This window comes from Psammomys obesus, unplaced genomic scaffold (assembly GCF_907164565.1).
Source record: "Psammomys obesus unplaced genomic scaffold, mPsaObe1.curated_primary_1811, whole genome shotgun sequence".
NCBI lineage: Eukaryota > Metazoa > Chordata > Mammalia > Rodentia > Muridae > Psammomys > Psammomys obesus.
In genome coordinates this window covers 3,291,478-3,307,406 of record NW_026585644.1, presented here as the reverse complement: position 1 = coordinate 3,307,406, position 15,929 = coordinate 3,291,478, and the positions used below count along the sequence as shown (strand labels likewise).

The 15,929-nt window shown below is 41.8% G+C and overlaps 2 protein-coding genes across 10 annotated transcripts in view; one reads left to right on the top strand and one right to left on the bottom strand.

Moving 5' to 3' along the window:
- Positions 1 to 8,274, bottom strand: part of Lrrn3 (leucine rich repeat neuronal 3) — a 31,033-nt gene extending 22,759 nt beyond the window's left edge. For 3 of the 4 annotated variants that reach the window (XM_055623999.1, XM_055623989.1, XM_055623980.1), the window contains exon 1: positions 7,921 to 8,274. The gene's annotated coding sequence lies outside the window, so the exon portion shown is untranslated. Of the gene's footprint in view, positions 1 to 5,500; positions 6,118 to 7,920 lie in introns of those variants that run through there. The other variant, XR_008722016.1, reaches the window with a different exon arrangement.
- Positions 1 to 15,929, top strand: part of Immp2l (inner mitochondrial membrane peptidase subunit 2) — an 815,753-nt gene that overhangs the window by 397,049 nt on the left and 402,775 nt on the right. The window lies entirely within an intron of this gene.

Sequence of the window (15,929 nt, the reverse complement as noted above, 5' to 3'; positions counted from 1 at the left end):
TTTGTCTAACTAGTTATGATTTAAAATATGTTTCTATTTTTATAAGGCATTGTATGTGGCTATACATTCTCTTCCTAGTTGCTGGAGATAGCCTCAGTTAAAAAAAGATTGTGAGATTCAGTTTTCTTCCTTCTAGCAAGTGGAGTTTAGGGGTTCAATTCAGGGGGTCAGGCTTGGTGGCAAGTGTGTGTCTTCACTGTTGAAACTACCCTCAAAAATGCTTTTACATTAATTTCTCAGTTAGCTTTTCCATGTAGGACACAGAAGTTGAGGACTCCCTGCTAGCTTTTGTTGAAGGGTCACAGTGGGAAACTCAGTTTACCAAAATCCAGTGTAAATAATTTCTGATGAAGTTTTAGGTTTGGCTTTGCATGTGCTTTGAAAACCAAATGACAGCCTCTAACAATTAACTCCACAGAGCTAGAAGGTCATTGATCCTGGGGATGATCAATAAATTTCATTGAAGCTGGTGCTCCTGCTTCAGTGATGTTATTCAGACTTTAAAAAAGAGAATGCAAGAGGACAAAGGGTCAACAGATTGAGATTAAATCCTTTGTGGGATTATTATTGATCTATATTGAAATTTGAGACTTGAGAGCTAAGTTTTGCATTCTGTGCCACCGTGCCTCCGGTGATGAAGCACATTGACTTTGACTCCTACTTAGAAAATGTGAAGGAAGATAACTTTAGGAACTGAATTATAAAACTCAGTCCAATGGGTATCAACAGTTATCTAGAGGTAGGTAAACTACTATTCTTCAGGCGGAAAAAGGACATATGAATGAGTGTAGCAAAGCGCTTCGTACTTGAATGTGGTATGAAATGATGATTGGTGTTGGAGATTAGTGAGCAATGTGACTCCAAGGAGGGCCATTTAGACTTAATCGCATCAACGAGAGGCACAGTTGACCTATGCGGCGCAAATGCGTGTTTTGTAGAGACATGCTGACTTAGGCTCCTATTCTTGTTCTGTCTTTAATTTTTGTATTGCCTTTCTTTTCTAAGCCTTGTCTTATTCATTTATATAATGGAATTAATAATGGTATTTTATGTGGCTGTTGTGAGCATGGAGGACTTTGCTGCAGTGTTTGTCACATGAAGCACATTGTTGATAAATGAGAACTGCTAATATTACCACCATTGCTGGAGTCAATAGAGTACTGTCTAAGAGAACTTACAGGTTTCCTGCTTATATAATTCATGCCACAGTATTTATTTTAATTCTCCATTTCTTTGACCATTTTGTTCCATAATAGCACAGTGAAAATGAAAAATGGGACTTTGAAATGAAAGTGGAATTTGCTTGCTCCTTACAAACAAAGTAACTGATTAAGGAAATGGTACTTTGGCAACAGGCTCCCTGATTCTAAAGCGGTGGCTGACTGTCACCTGTGGCATCCTTTGAGGAGGGAAAGATCATTAAAATGTGTGGCAGGCAGAGGAATAAACATAAATGATCTTCTTGGGAAGCCAATGCATTCAGCTGCTCACACAGCAGATTATCTTGTTGGATGAATAAAATCTAAGCTCATATCTTATAATGACATTTTATGTATTTTTCATGCAAAAGTTAGGATGACCAGAGCTCCCCAGGTTTGTGTGTGCTTTGAGTATATTTCTGTTCCACGTGTGGTCTCATGTGGTTTTGCTCTCTCCCTCCTACTGCCCCTTCTCTTTGGTGATGGAGTCTTGGAAGCTGGACCCTTTCCTTACTCTGTATTTTTGCTCTCAGGGCTTTAGGCACCTGCAGTATGAGGCCATCGCTCCCTTGCCCTTTGTAAGAATTAGAATACCATCTTCTCGCTCTGTAGCGAAGTGATTCCCTACAACTGCCGAGTCTCCAGCAAAGGTCACTGAGCTCCCCTGTGTGCTGCAGGTGCTGGACAGTTTGCTGAACATACTCAGCACTCAGCATTTCCGAGACTCACTCTTGATAAGAATAGAATGAAGCAGAGCCCACAAACACTGAGCAAGCTCAGACAGGCCAGGATTTCTTAGGCATCTAAATGTGGTGATAAGGAGAATAAATACTCTAAAGTTATGAATACACGTGAGTCATATGGGGACAATATGTCTGCTTTGAATATGTTTTGATTTTTTTGTTTTTATTTTCTTAACTAAAGTAAACTTACAAGTTTTTGACAGTGTAATTTAAAAGCCTTAATTTTTTCTTTTTGTCATGAGACTGTAGGGTATTATAGAAAAATTATTTTAGGGAATGACTCTGCTAAACTAATTTGGCTTTCTTTATTAATTTAGTAGTCTTAGGAAAGGTGTATAAGCCTAAATCCATATTCTTTACCATAGTGAATATGAAGCCCCTTATGCATTTTCTACAGCCAAAACATCCAGCAATTTCATGTTATTCACGCCCGCCTTGCATCTGAGCCTTTCTGAGGCTCCGGCCTAGCCAGGCACACTTGTGAGCAAGGTGATAGGAGCACCAGGTCCAGAGTCCTGCTTTGTACAACAGAAAAACTCTGCTCCCCTTCCTGGTCCCACAGAGACGTGGGTCCTGATGGTTTCAGCCCCCAGGAAGGGGACTGGTTACTGATGCAAAGCTCTTCATTGCCTTAGAGGATCTCCTCATGTGGAAGTCAAAGTCCTGAAGACCAGACTTCCCTGAGTGGAGCTGCTGTGAGCTATGAGTGCTCCCCCTGCTGGGAGAACATCTTGACAGCACACATATGCACTTTTTTTTTTTTTTTTTTTAAATTTGGGGTTATTTTCATTCATTTAAAAGACTATAATACTTTTAAAAATAATATGTATATAATATATATATAATAACCCCAAATATATATATATATATATATCACATAGGTTCTCAAACTAAGAAATATTTTGTCCCCTAAGTTTGTTGGAATTTTAGCTTTCTTATTTTGCAAATTGAGCAGTTTACATATTTAAGTTAGTAAGATTTTTGAATTGTTGTGTGTCAATTTCTTCTCATGGTTTACTAACCAGGGAGGAGATACCAAAGGAGTACCTTCCCTGTTCTCACTGGTGGGTCATCTAGTGACCTGAGAACTTGTGTCGTAATCCTTGGTAACTAGAAAAGCCCCTGGTTGGCCTGTTACTGGTTACATCAGGTTTTGAGGCCGTCCCACTCATGTGACTATCTCAGTGCTTATGTCAGACATGTGTGGAAGAGTCAGGGTAGAGCGCCTTAGAGTAGTTCTTTCTAAAGACTGGTAATATGTTTTAGTTATGTAAGACAAGTCATGTGTTTTGATCAAATCCTCCCCATTACCTACCTCTCATCCGTTTCCTACCACATGGGAAAGCATCAGTTTTCTTGAAGTGCTGTGACCCTTAACAGGCTGTCAGAACTCCACCGGAAGGCCCTACCCATTTAACACAGGCATGACACTTCTAATTGTAATTTCAATTAAGAAATGTAGAGCTTTAGTCTGCAGAAAGCCATGGAGATCTACTGTGATACCATGTGGAAAATGTAGGACTAGGAAGGGTCTGGTCTGTAAGAGGAGATAGTGAAGGAGAAGTTTGGCTTCTGGAGTTTCAAATATGGCAGTGAGGACTGCTCTACTTCCTCCTGCTCATCCCAACCTCGGCTCCTCCCATGTCTGTATTGTTCTTACTTAACAAGACCTCACTTGAAGATGACGGTTCTGATACCTGGCCATCAGGCCGCTCCAGTGTGGAAAGGTGCTTCGCGCACAACAGTTTTAAACATCCACAGCCTCTGTTTTTTTTAAAGCATTTTTAGTATTTTTATTTCCCAAAAGTTTGGGGGTCTGTTAACTACTATTACATTAAACTCTGGGGAACATTTCAGAAACAGAGGGAAGTTTTACAAAATAAAAAATGAGCCATAAAAGTAGAGAAATGGCATTGCTTATAAGAGCTCTCACTCTTAAAGTGAAAACAGTAGTTCAGAATTTGGAAGAAGGGGTAGATTGTTTCCTCCTGGCATGTACGAGCTAGGCGTGAGGTGTGAGGACAGTCTTAAGTATCTTGAAATCTCTGAAGCAGAATAATATGGACTTAAGAAAATGTGCAGCTTATAATTAACAAACGTATGTCTGGGCAAAGGGTAGCGGCATTCTTCCTGAGAACTTGAAGAGCTGGGGAGCGCTCTGCACTGCCCGACTCACCTTCCGCTACAGTGGCCTTTGTATAAATGGAAACTGGGCCTTTGAAATGTCTGCGCCGTACACTTGGAATAACCACTGCATGGTGACTGCTGTGTCTATAAATTTCATTATCTGGATAAGCAACTTTTAAATGCTGTATGCGCTGCATCTTTCTGTGAGACATAGGAGGCCAACTTGGAATAATGGAATGAAAATAAAAAAGGGTTTTTGCTCTAGAACTCTCCAGTCAATAGCTGAGCAAATTCAAAATCTAATGATTTTATTTCATTATAATTATAAAAATGTTAAGTTCTCTGGGCCTCTTCACCTATCAAATGAACATATTAGATGAATTGCTTTTTATTCTAATACGCTATTAGGCTATGAAGATACCATGTTTCATTCTCCCATGCTAAAGCTGTGTAATTTTGTAAAATACCTAATGGTCTCTTTAGAAAAAAATAGTCCTTCCTTATGGTCTAAAGATGAATGGATATGTTAGCAAACAGGTATGTACAAACGTCACAATTATGCACTCTACCAAGTGAATGTTAAGTTGTCCTCACTAATCTTGCACTGATTGACTTGCAAACAGTATCGTTGGAGACCTTCCACTCCTTCCATCAAGTAAAAGGAAACATTCCTATTGTCCAAGTTACTTTTCTCATCCATTGTTAAGGTCTACTTTTTCATACTAAAATTTGATTTCCCTTTACATTGTGACCAAGGCTCAGAAGCCATGAGGCTCCCGTCCCAGATATCGCTTTACCACCAGAGCTGGGATTCTGTGCTGTCCCATGTACACATGGCACCTAGCCAAGTTTTCCTACGTGTTCCTTGAATAGCCAGTGTTAGAGCTTCGCGTTGACAGTGTGGACAAGTTCTGTTTCTGTGTTTAGTGATCATTGCTGTGTTTACTTTCCTATGCCAAGGAAGCAATTCATCAATAGCTCAACACTCAAAACCAAAGCCTTGTAGACTATGTCAGTGGCCCACAGACATGAAGTGTTTCTTAAGACAGGTTCAAACCATATGCTTTTACACTGAATTATTCTTTGGGGAGATGTTTACTTGGGCTTGAGGTAGTGGCACATTTTTTAGCCATGCTGGTAGCTTCCTTTTAATGATCTTCAGATCCATCAGCCTAGCATTAACACTTAATTTAAAAAAAATCTTAGGTCACCATCCTTTCTGATCAACCTTGTCAGCTCCTAGTGAGCATCAATGTTATGTTAAACAGTAAATTGACACCAGAGTGAGAGAAACAAAGAGTAAGGAGAAATTGCAACTTCAAACTGATTAAGGGAAGAAGCAGGAAGTGTAGAAAATAGGAACAAAGAATCAATGATTTGTAAACTAATCATCTTTTTCATCATTCCTAAATTGCCTCCCAAGAAAACAATGTAATACACTTTATTAAACAACAGCAGCGGCAACTACAGCCGCCAAAGAAAAATTCCACCTCCTCACCAGCGTTCTAACTCAGCCCTTTGCCTTTGACAAACAGCACCCTGCAAAGATGGCCCTTAGTGGCCTGCCTTGCCACAAAGCTGTCATTTCAAACACTGCTTCATGACTGGTGAGCGTATGGGTGCTCAAGTCTTCCAGAGATCCCAGCACAGGTGGGCGACCGTATCACCAAACTCACTGGCACACAGTGACACCACCCAGGGCCTGGACTGCCAGCTTTTCTCAGATCCGAGCCGGTACTGCTAATACACCAATTATCTATTAGAGCTTTTCTCAGGTTACAGAATGAATCCACCGCTCTTAGCTGTTACTGCTGGTGATTTAAAATTAGGCTGGGTAAGATGTAAGGGTGCATCTGTTCAGTAATGAAAAGTTTCCCGGGAAAGGGTCTGGTGGCAGCTGAAATCCATACTGCAGTGCTCCACTAGAAAGGCGTTTGACACGGGGATCTGTCTGTGCATCCTCTCCCGGCCTCCTCTCTCACTCAGGAAGTTAGGTACTGCCTCAAAATAACGGCTCCAATCTGTTCCAACAGCAGCACTCCTAATGACTAGAAGAAAAGCAAATGCAACAGCTTTCCTCGCCGTGATAAATCATTGTGTTTTTCATATGGATTGCATGTGGCGTTGGAGGCAGTGCACGCCGGGCTGCCAATAATGCTCGCTAACGCTTCAGCTCCTTTCATTTTTCACTCCAAGCCGGAACCCTTTCCTGAAACTTGTTCATTTCACAGAGGGAAAATCGAAGGCAGGGCAGATTGTCAGGCTGCTTTACTGTTGTCGTTTACAAAGGTCGCCGGAATTAATTGACTTCTTACATTACATAGTGTAAACTACTCTTTTTTTTTTTTTTTCTTTGACACATTTATGGGAAGGTGGGAGGATCTAAGAGGCTGCTTATTGTCTTTCAGTTCTGGTGTCTGGTAAGAACTAGGAAACCAGCAAGTCTCAAATCACAGTTTGGGAAGAGAATGAGCACCCAGTTTCCAAGCAGCTGACTCCGTTAACTGTGTGTTGGACTGAGAGAGGAGAGGAGGGCTCCAGCAGATGAACTATAAATGCTGGGATTGTTTTAATGTCTCCACAGGACCCATTAGCAGGGGCAGTGAAGGTCTCCACAGCCATCCTCAATTGGTGTTGCTCTGAAAGCATATTCTAAGTAGCTGGCTTCCAGTTACAAGACTGGAAGTAAAAAAAAAAAAAAAAAAAAAAAAAAAAATCAGTCCACGGAGTATTCCGTGAATCATCACTACATGGATGCTCAGAGCTGACTGACAGTAATTCTGTCTCAAAGGCGTTGCTTCTGGAACTGAAGATGGGGAGCCCGGGCACACTGTTTTCCTGACAGGCACTTTAAATTTTTCCGTTCCTTTTTATTTCTCACACTGTCTCCTTTTCCATAAACTAGAAAGATTCTCACTCGTGTTCATCGCCTGCTTTCACTAAAATTAGAGGCACTGGAACAAGGACATATTGTTAAAAATGAATAAATTAAAGCGGAGTTAACACCATCCAGCTCTGTAAGAGCAAAGGGGATGTTACCGTTGGGCTGAACAGACAATCTCTGTAAACAGGAGCTGCACTCTGGAGCCTCCTATGTGATCCTGTTAATTACCAGTAAGACCAGAACTCTGCTTCCTAGATCCTCTCACCTAGCATGGTGGCTTCTTTGGCTGCATTAGCAATCAGACGTTTGCACCGTCCCTTCAGCCTGGCGAGGGGATGGGGTGTTATTAAAGGGAAGTCATTTACCACCATGGGTAAGATGTAGCCTGGCAGAAATTCAATAACTGTCTGTGATACGTTCATTCTGCTACTCTGCCTGGTGCCCTTCACTCCGGCAAAACAGCATTCACCTTAATCTCCGTCCCCTGGGGCAGGGGGTGAAAAACATGGGCTTCAGAACAGGGAACAGGAGTGATCTGCTTTTCATTTCAAGAACCGTAGGAAAAAATAATAAAAAAGGACCCCCAGTCTTCCGTCTCCCTCTCACCCATCCCTGTCTCTCTGCTCTCTCTCCTTGCTTCTCTCTCAGTTTTTTTTTTCTCTTCCCCCTCAGTCCCTTTCTCTCTCCTTCCTATTTCTCCTCCCCCAGAACTGCTTTTTCTCTCCCACTCACATCCTCTGATGGGCATTCAAGCTAGTAAATCGCCTGGTTGAGAATCCCACGAACACAGCTAGGCACACACAGAGCCGGAGGGGTTTGCATGCTCACTCCGAAGTGAAACGCCAAGGAAAATGCCCTTAGAATTCAGACACTGGGGAAACATCAAAGAACTGCAGTGCAAAAACCCAGGCACCAGCCAGACGCGAACTAGAGAACGTCTACATGCATAGGTATATTTTAAACTTACCTTTAGGTAGCAGATGCAGGGCCAGCCCTCCTCCGGCATCCCTGCTCGCTCAGTCCCTGGGCTGAAGAATCACATGGCTGTCGCCTTGCCCCAGTCTAAATAGGTGCATATGTGTGTGATAAAGTGTGCACAGTTAAATACTATAGATATGCACGCATGCAACGAATGGGATCTCTCTCTTTCTCTTTTTCTCCTAAAACACGGAGAGGCAGGAGCCTGCGGCCAGGATGCCTTATTTCGTCTGCGACTGTCTCCGGCGCAGGCTGAGGCTCTCAGCCGAGCGAGGACGGACCCTGCTGGCCTGCTGTATTTCTCCTGGTTTCCATGGTGGTTAGGCGCGCATCGTCCACCAGATCGCTTGTCACACTGACATGGTGCTGCCTGCTCGGCGGTCATTAATAACCGAGCGCCCTCCGCTCCCCAGAGAGCAGCCAATGGCCTCGGCCCGCCGGCTGGAGCGCTCGCAGCTGCCGCAGCCTGGTTGGCTGGCGCCGCCTGTCTGTCCTATGACAGCGCTGCCTGGGTACAAACAGACAGCCGGGCTTGCGGTTCTCCCTGGAATCGCCTCCTTCCCTTCCCCTTTTTTTTTTTTTCTCCTTTTGGAAGAATGTGCAGCAATTTTCAACAAGTTTTCCCATTTGGGGTGTTATCAGTCATTTGGAGAAACTGTGTTTTCTCTCTCTCTCTCTCTCTCTCTCTCTCTGAGAGCAGACAGGAAACGCTTATGAAGAAGGATTTCCTGAATATTAAAAGCACTTGGTAGCGACTCAGACTCCCTCTCTGTGAAGTTTAACAGGGTTTGTGTTTAAGGAGAGCAGCCTGCAGTTTTTCTGTGTGGTGTTTGCTTCCCCGCAGGTCCTGCTTAAAGTAGCCTGTGTGCTTGCGGTTGGTGGCTCTCTCTCTCTCTCTCTCTCTCTCTCCTCCCCCCTCCTTCTTTTCTTCCTTCTTTCTTTCATTTTTTTGGTTAATGTTTTGGGGCTTTGTGACTTTTAAGTTTGTTTCTTTGCTTAGGTTTTACAATGGCATTTCTTATCTGCACTGACCAGACTTTTAAATATTTGCTTCTCCAGAAGTCACAGCAATGGTATATAAGGGCAAGCAGTGACAAAATAGACTTTTCCGATTATGACTGTTTGTTTTTATGCGGTACAGTAAATCTTAGAGCACACATGGGCTATTCATGTGCATTGCTTGTGTGTGCATCCGTACGTATGCGTGCGCAGATACCGGTGTGTGCTTCAGGTGTGTGACTTATTACTCAGCGATGCTTTCCCACTACAATGAATTGAACACTTAAAGTGATTTCTTTCCATCTGTAAAGCTATCAACTCTGAATGGCTGTTTAAGTAGGAAAATATTCTAGATAGGCATTGTATGTAAAATAATTTGAATATTTAGGCTAGAAACCGTAGCCGCATAGTAATGTGCTCAGCTCAAGAACGCCTGTGGGGGCTAGAAGAAGGTAAAGGCATGTTTGACATGCGGTATACTGGAGAAACTTCCTGAGAGGAGTGGACCGTGGGATCAATTTTCAACAGGTCAAAAGCTGCCTTGTCGGAGTGTGGCCCTTGCTTTGAAAGACTGCCCTCTAGTGGAGAAAAAAGGAAATGGCATTTATTAGATTTACTTCTGGCGATGGGGTGGGGGCGGGGGTCGGTAACAGCAAAAAGCAAAAGCGTTAGGACCTAACTTTTTTTTTTTTTTTTTTTTTTTTTTTTTTTTGCCTACCAAACGTTTCCATGTTGTAGTTTTCTTTACAAAGAGGAGCGTGAGTGCTTTAGCTATTTGTTTTACTGACTAAGCGGTTGATTGAGACTGGGCCTTGAGCTTCTGTCTAGACAACTTTCAATGCTGACATGGCAGGGATTCCTCAGAATATTTTGATTTTAATAAATACTCATAGGCCCAGCCTGTTTGATAAGAATGAGTTCTAAACAAAAGTGGCTTCTTTTGTTGGCCTAAGATGCTTGCTTCGGAATGTTAAGCTCTTACCCGCACTAACAGGCAGTTGTGCGTCCACTCACAGTTGGAGGACGGCGGGTGTTGGGCTGTTGCTCTGGAGTGCATCTCATTAGTACGGTCTATTTATACACAGAGCAGAAGTGTGCTGTAATCGTAACAACTATTTGAAAAAATTTTCTTTTGTAGTATCCTGATAGTTATTTTGATTGATTGGCATTAATTACGTAATAAACAAATCCAGTAATCAGTTAATTCTTATAATCTATTGATTATAATATGCTCCCATAATGAATGGAAGTTATGAGGCTCAAACAGATCCATGACAAAATCATTTTTAAAAATAATATTGAAAAACTACTAACCATATGTAATACTTAAAATCGATTATATTCATAAGTTAATGGAAATGTTTTCATAATTAATTAGGATTGAATACTATTTCAAAAGCTGCCTTATATATAATAATTTCCTAGAATTTTTTTTTTTTTTTACGAAATGACTACTGTATTTTTAAATGTAAGAACTGAGACTGCTCTTTTATTGTAGGTACGTGGCAAATCAAAAGTATATTGTGCTTGTCCTGAAGTATAATATAGGGCATTCCAAAGGAGATTTTTGTTAGAGAGAGGAATCACTCTGGCCATGAATGAAGATGAGAGCTTTTTGGCTGTAGTTTTCCTCCTGCTGTAAAAAAAAAAATATCAACAGTTTAGAATCACAGTTTGTGGAACTTCTTAATAGGGACAACAGTCATTCTCTGAAATATCTGTGAAAGAACACTGAATGAGGATACTCAGGTGTAGACGCCTAAGGATTTTAGGGCGTTGGACATCCTAAAACTGCTTGTGGTCATTAGAAAAGAACCATGATATCATACTCCAACCAAGTAGCATGCATGGAGATAACCTAGAACTCCTGCACAGATGTAGCCCATGGCAGGTGAGTGTCCAAGTGGGTTCCATTGTAATAGGAATAGGGACTGCCTCTGACATAATCTGATTGGCCTGCTCTTTGATCACCTTCCCCTGAGGGGGGAGCAGCCTTACCAGGCCACAGAAGAAGACAATGCAGCCACTCCTGATGAGATCTGATAGACTAAGATCAGAAGGAAGGAGAGGAGGACCACCCCTATCAGTGGACTTGGGGAGGGTAGTGTGTGGAGAAGGGGAAGGAAAGGTAGGATTAGGAGGGGAGGAGGAAATGGTTTATGGGGGGATACAAAGTGAATAAAGTGTAAGTAATAAAAATTTCAAAAATATATTTAAAAGAAAAGAACCATGATATTATGGAGCTTGAATGTTTCAGAACAGCAGTTGTCAACCTGTGGGCCACAACCCAACTGGGGGTTGTGACCCTTTCACAGGGGCTCCGTATCAGGTGACCCTGTGTATCAGATGTTTGCCTTACGATTCGTAACAGTAGCAAAATGGCAGCTATAAAGTAGCAAGAGAACCCACTGTGTGGCTGTGGGCCATCACAGCATGAGGCGCCTAAGGGTCTCAGCGCACTGCTGCTCTTCTGCTCTCCAAGGTTTGTTGCAATAGTACACAGAGCGGGGTAGGAGAGCAGCTCGTTGCTCGGTGACCGCTGCGTTAAGGACTGTTTCTGGTAAGTGTCATCTGAGGGCTGGAGCATAAGGAGCCTCTGGCATACCATTTTCCTCCTCAATTCTTCTGAAGATTAAAGCATCCGGTACCTACACAGAATCTAGAAACATTCATAAAACACAACAAAGCTGACGTCTGAGCTTCATTTTTGTCATTCCTATCACGGTGGCCATGGCCAGATGCTATTTTTTCCTCATCCTCTTTCCCCATCAGCACCGTCATTATTTTGTTATAGAATCCCCCTTGCTTGTGATGGTCTTTCCGCTCCCTACTCCATTCCTGGACTTTTTATGTCTGCCGATTCTTCAGCGGGTTACGTCAGCTGTAATTCACTCGCACATAAGACCTCTTCTTGACACGGAGGCATATTTTATTTCTTAAACAACTTGGCACTTCTCTCATAATTATTTGTATAATTTTGCCTTTTCTCCATTTTGATTTGTAATATTCTGGGGGTGGGGAGAAAGTTATATGCCTTAGTATGTCTTTAAGCTTCTTACGTAAGAGAGTAAAACAGAGAAAACATTTGTTGAATGTTAGCTTAGTCTGGGTTGGTTTTAAATTGTTTTAAGTAGCTGGGTTGTTTGTAAGTTTAAACCTTATAAGCATCTTCATAAAAGACAGAGATTTTTATCTCCATTGAACAGCTTAGAAAGATGGTCAAAAGGTGCTTATTTGCCCAGTGTCCCCAAACTATTAAATGAAGGGGCCAAAATTTAAGCTACGTTCGGTTTGCTTACACAGCCAGTGATCGCTCTGGTGTCCAGGGCACTCAATATTCATTTGTAAAATAAATGAGTGCTTGAATGAGAGCTTTGCCAGCCAATTCAATGTCATCGGCAGCAAGGGAAGGCAAAAATAAATTACTATTTTTAAAAAAGAAATTGATTTTATACATTGGACAGTGGATGCTTTTGTATTGTTATGTTGTTCAGTGTTGGTGACAGAATTTTATTGCTGCATGATTTGAAAAATAACGCTAAAAGAAATGCAGGTGCCTAGTCAAAAATGAGTGCTGATCAGTCCAGCGAGCCACATCCCCATGAATAAATGGCTGATGATGGCGGACTGACACTGTGCTTTGGAACATCTCCGATGATTGGCTCTGCTGTAGACTAAGGCTGATCTGGATGCTCTCTACCTGGAAACGTGGGTTAAGACTAGGAACATTTGTCAATTATTTCAGTGTTGGTTTAAATCATGTTGGACCACGGTTTTCAGTTTTCTTCTCAAAGGAGATTTAGCTTGTAGAATTGTAGGCAAAATCTAAGCTTTTTTTTTTTTCTTCCCCATGTGATAAGTTCTGATCCATTCAAAACCAGCAAAGCCCTTTGTTAGGGAGAGACAATGCAAGAGGGCATCCAGCAGGTACCGATTCAGATTCATACAGAGACAGGCCAAACAATGAGGTTCTGCATGTAGCTCTTACTTTCCATTAGGGTTATTACTTCATTTGAAGAAAGTTTATCACTGAGATTTACAACCCAAAGCAGGTAAGCCATGAGCATCAGGGGGCAGATGCTCACTTCTTGTTCTGTTCGCAAATTCCGAGCCACTTTTCTGCTTGTGTCTTCGTTTGGGCCCCAGGGCTTCTTCCTTCTTCTGTATCTGCCTGTCTTAGATCTTTTCTTTCAGAAGACTGACTCTTTCCCTAGCTATGCATAAACATTTTTATGAACAGCAAAGCGCCTGGCTGCTGTCCTCTGCAGGCAGCAAGCACGTGCCCTCTGTGTCCATGGCATAATCCAGAGCTGTCAAAAGACGCTTCAGCACGGCAGGTTCCTGTGCACCAGCTTCTCTGAGATTGAAGCAGGAGGTTTGCAGGAACCCACGAGTTTTGGCCCAGCCTGTGTAATATGCTGGGGTCTTTGTCTTAAAATAAAGTAAAATGAAACAAAATATAAGCCCATAGCTTTTTTTTTTTTAAGTTGTGCAGAAGTAACTGAAAAATAAGCCTACTGAAAGGCTAAAAATAAAATCAATGGAATAAATGGGTGGTGTTTCTTTTTTGTATGTTTTTTTTTTTTGAAAAATGTCTTCAACTTTTGTGTAGTTGATAAATATTGTTCTTCTATGTGTAAATAATAACTATTATTTAAAAATAATTCATGGCTTCTTTAGAGTTTCTTTGTTTCATGGAACCCTAATGCTCCTAACAGGGTTCAGTTGTATCCACATGCGATTAGTCACATTAACAGCAAACACGACAAGAATGACAATTCTTTGAGCATGTACCTTGCTAAGAGTCATGTGATTTTCGAGAACTGTGCCATTTGTAATTCCCTGCTAGAACACAGGGTCAGTAGGTGGGGAGATGGCCGGGTTGGTTAGGTGTTTGTGCTACATGATTGAGGACCTGTGTTGAATTCCTAGAGCCCAGTTTAAAACACCAACAACACCCCAAACAGACATGCTTTTGTAACCCCAATATTGGGGAGGCAGAGATAGGCAGGTTTCTGGGCTTCGCTGGCAGCTATCCTAGCTAACGTGGTGAGTTCTAAGCCAATGAAAAGACATTAAGAAAAAATGCAGACAGTACCTGACGGCCAAAACATGAGACAGGAGAAGTCCCCCCCTTGGCCTCCACATACATGTGCATTACACATATAAATGACTATCACATACGCACATATGATCACACATGTGCCTGTGCACAGACACGTAGGATACCAGGTGGCTAATCTCATTAGAAAACGGAGCAACTGCAGACTTGGTTGATCACGTGTGATGTCTCATGCTCGCTGGCGTGATCTGTAACCCACAGTAGCATGTGTGAACAAGAATGGCACCCGGCCACTGTCTGACCTTGTCAGTTTTCACCTTCCTGCTGCCCAGCCTTTATTTCTAGTCTTTGTTGCTAACCTGTTCATCTCTCAGAGAACACAAACATCTTACTTGTCATCACTTCTTGAACTTTGCATTGTTTGATTTTTAATTAGAATTATTCGTTTTGTTTTACATGTGATTGTTTTGCCTGAATGTGCGTATGTCATTCATATTGATGATTGGATATGGATGGCTCTGAACCCAGATCCTTTGCAAGAGCAACAAGTGCTTTTAACCTAGGAGTCAGTTCTCCTGCCCCATGCTTTTCATTCTTAGGGTTTATTTCTGTAGTTCTACAAAACTTCTGCTAACATATTGATACTAATTTAAGAGGCCACAATCATCTCACTGATGGTGGGCTGTGGTGGCACATGCCTTTAATCTCTACACTCAGGAGTCAGAGACAGATCTCTGAGTTCGAGGCCAGCCAAGTCTACAGAGTGAGTTCTCAGAGCTACACAGAGAAACCCTGTTTCAAAAAAAAAAAAAAAAAAAAAAAAAAGGTAGCGTTTATTTTATCACACTCAAAAAATTTTATTGCCATTTATCTTGCTTCAAGATGTATTTCAGGTTACATATGATCTCTGCTCAGAGAGTGAGCAGCATAGCAGCATGAGGGTAAAAATATGGATCCCATGTGCTATAGATATTCACCCACTCTGTTTATATGCTTAAGATTATTAACTACGGTAGTAATTTGCTGCAGCCGTTGTATGATCGTTTTCTTCCATTTATGTAAAAGAACATGTAAGTCAAGCGTCCCCTCAGGGGGCAGATCTTGTCCCCTTGGTGACGTACGTACAGGAGATTGCTCATAGTGGTGCAGCTTGTGGTGAGGGAGCAGTGGGTATTGTCTGGACTTGGCCCTTTTCTTTGCCCATGGCTTCCTCTTCTCCACCCTTGATTAGGACTCTATAAGTATAGTTAGGTTCATCTAACCCTATTGAGATCCACATAGTTTCTTGACAAAATTTAAAACCTAATAACCAGGATGACATGTAAGTTCATATAAATACTAGGCAAAAATAAAAAACCAAGGTGACCTGGGATAACTTTTCTCACACTTTGATTTATTTTCTTATGCAACTTTGTTGGAATTTTCTTTGCTTTAATATTCCCCTTTTGTAAAGGCGGGCTAATGAAAACTGTTATCATACAAGTAAGTGGTCAATGCGGTAATACTCAGAAACGCAAAGATTTTTGTGTGTAAGATTTAGGCATGTGGTCACACTGCACCATCTATAGACTGAGAGAGTGCTTAAATTTTCATTACTATTTTAGGTTCATGCCATCGTCACTTGAGTTCCACCACTGTCACTTGAGTTCCACCAGACAAGAGGTAGAACGTGACTGTTATCATTGCCACTAGATTCTCTTGACTTAAAGCTCACTGTGTACATTTTTCGTCATCAGTTAGATCCAGGCCTTTTTCTGGAGGGAATGTGTTTTCCAGAGATAAAGCCACTCACTCAGGGCAGCTCTATGAGACACCCCTGCGGATGTCATGGCAGAACTGAGGCTGGATTCATAAAGCATAGCAAAGTCATAATTAATCTGCTAGAACGACAGGTAGGCTCCCAATTATTTTCCTATTTTCCATTAGTTAGATACAAA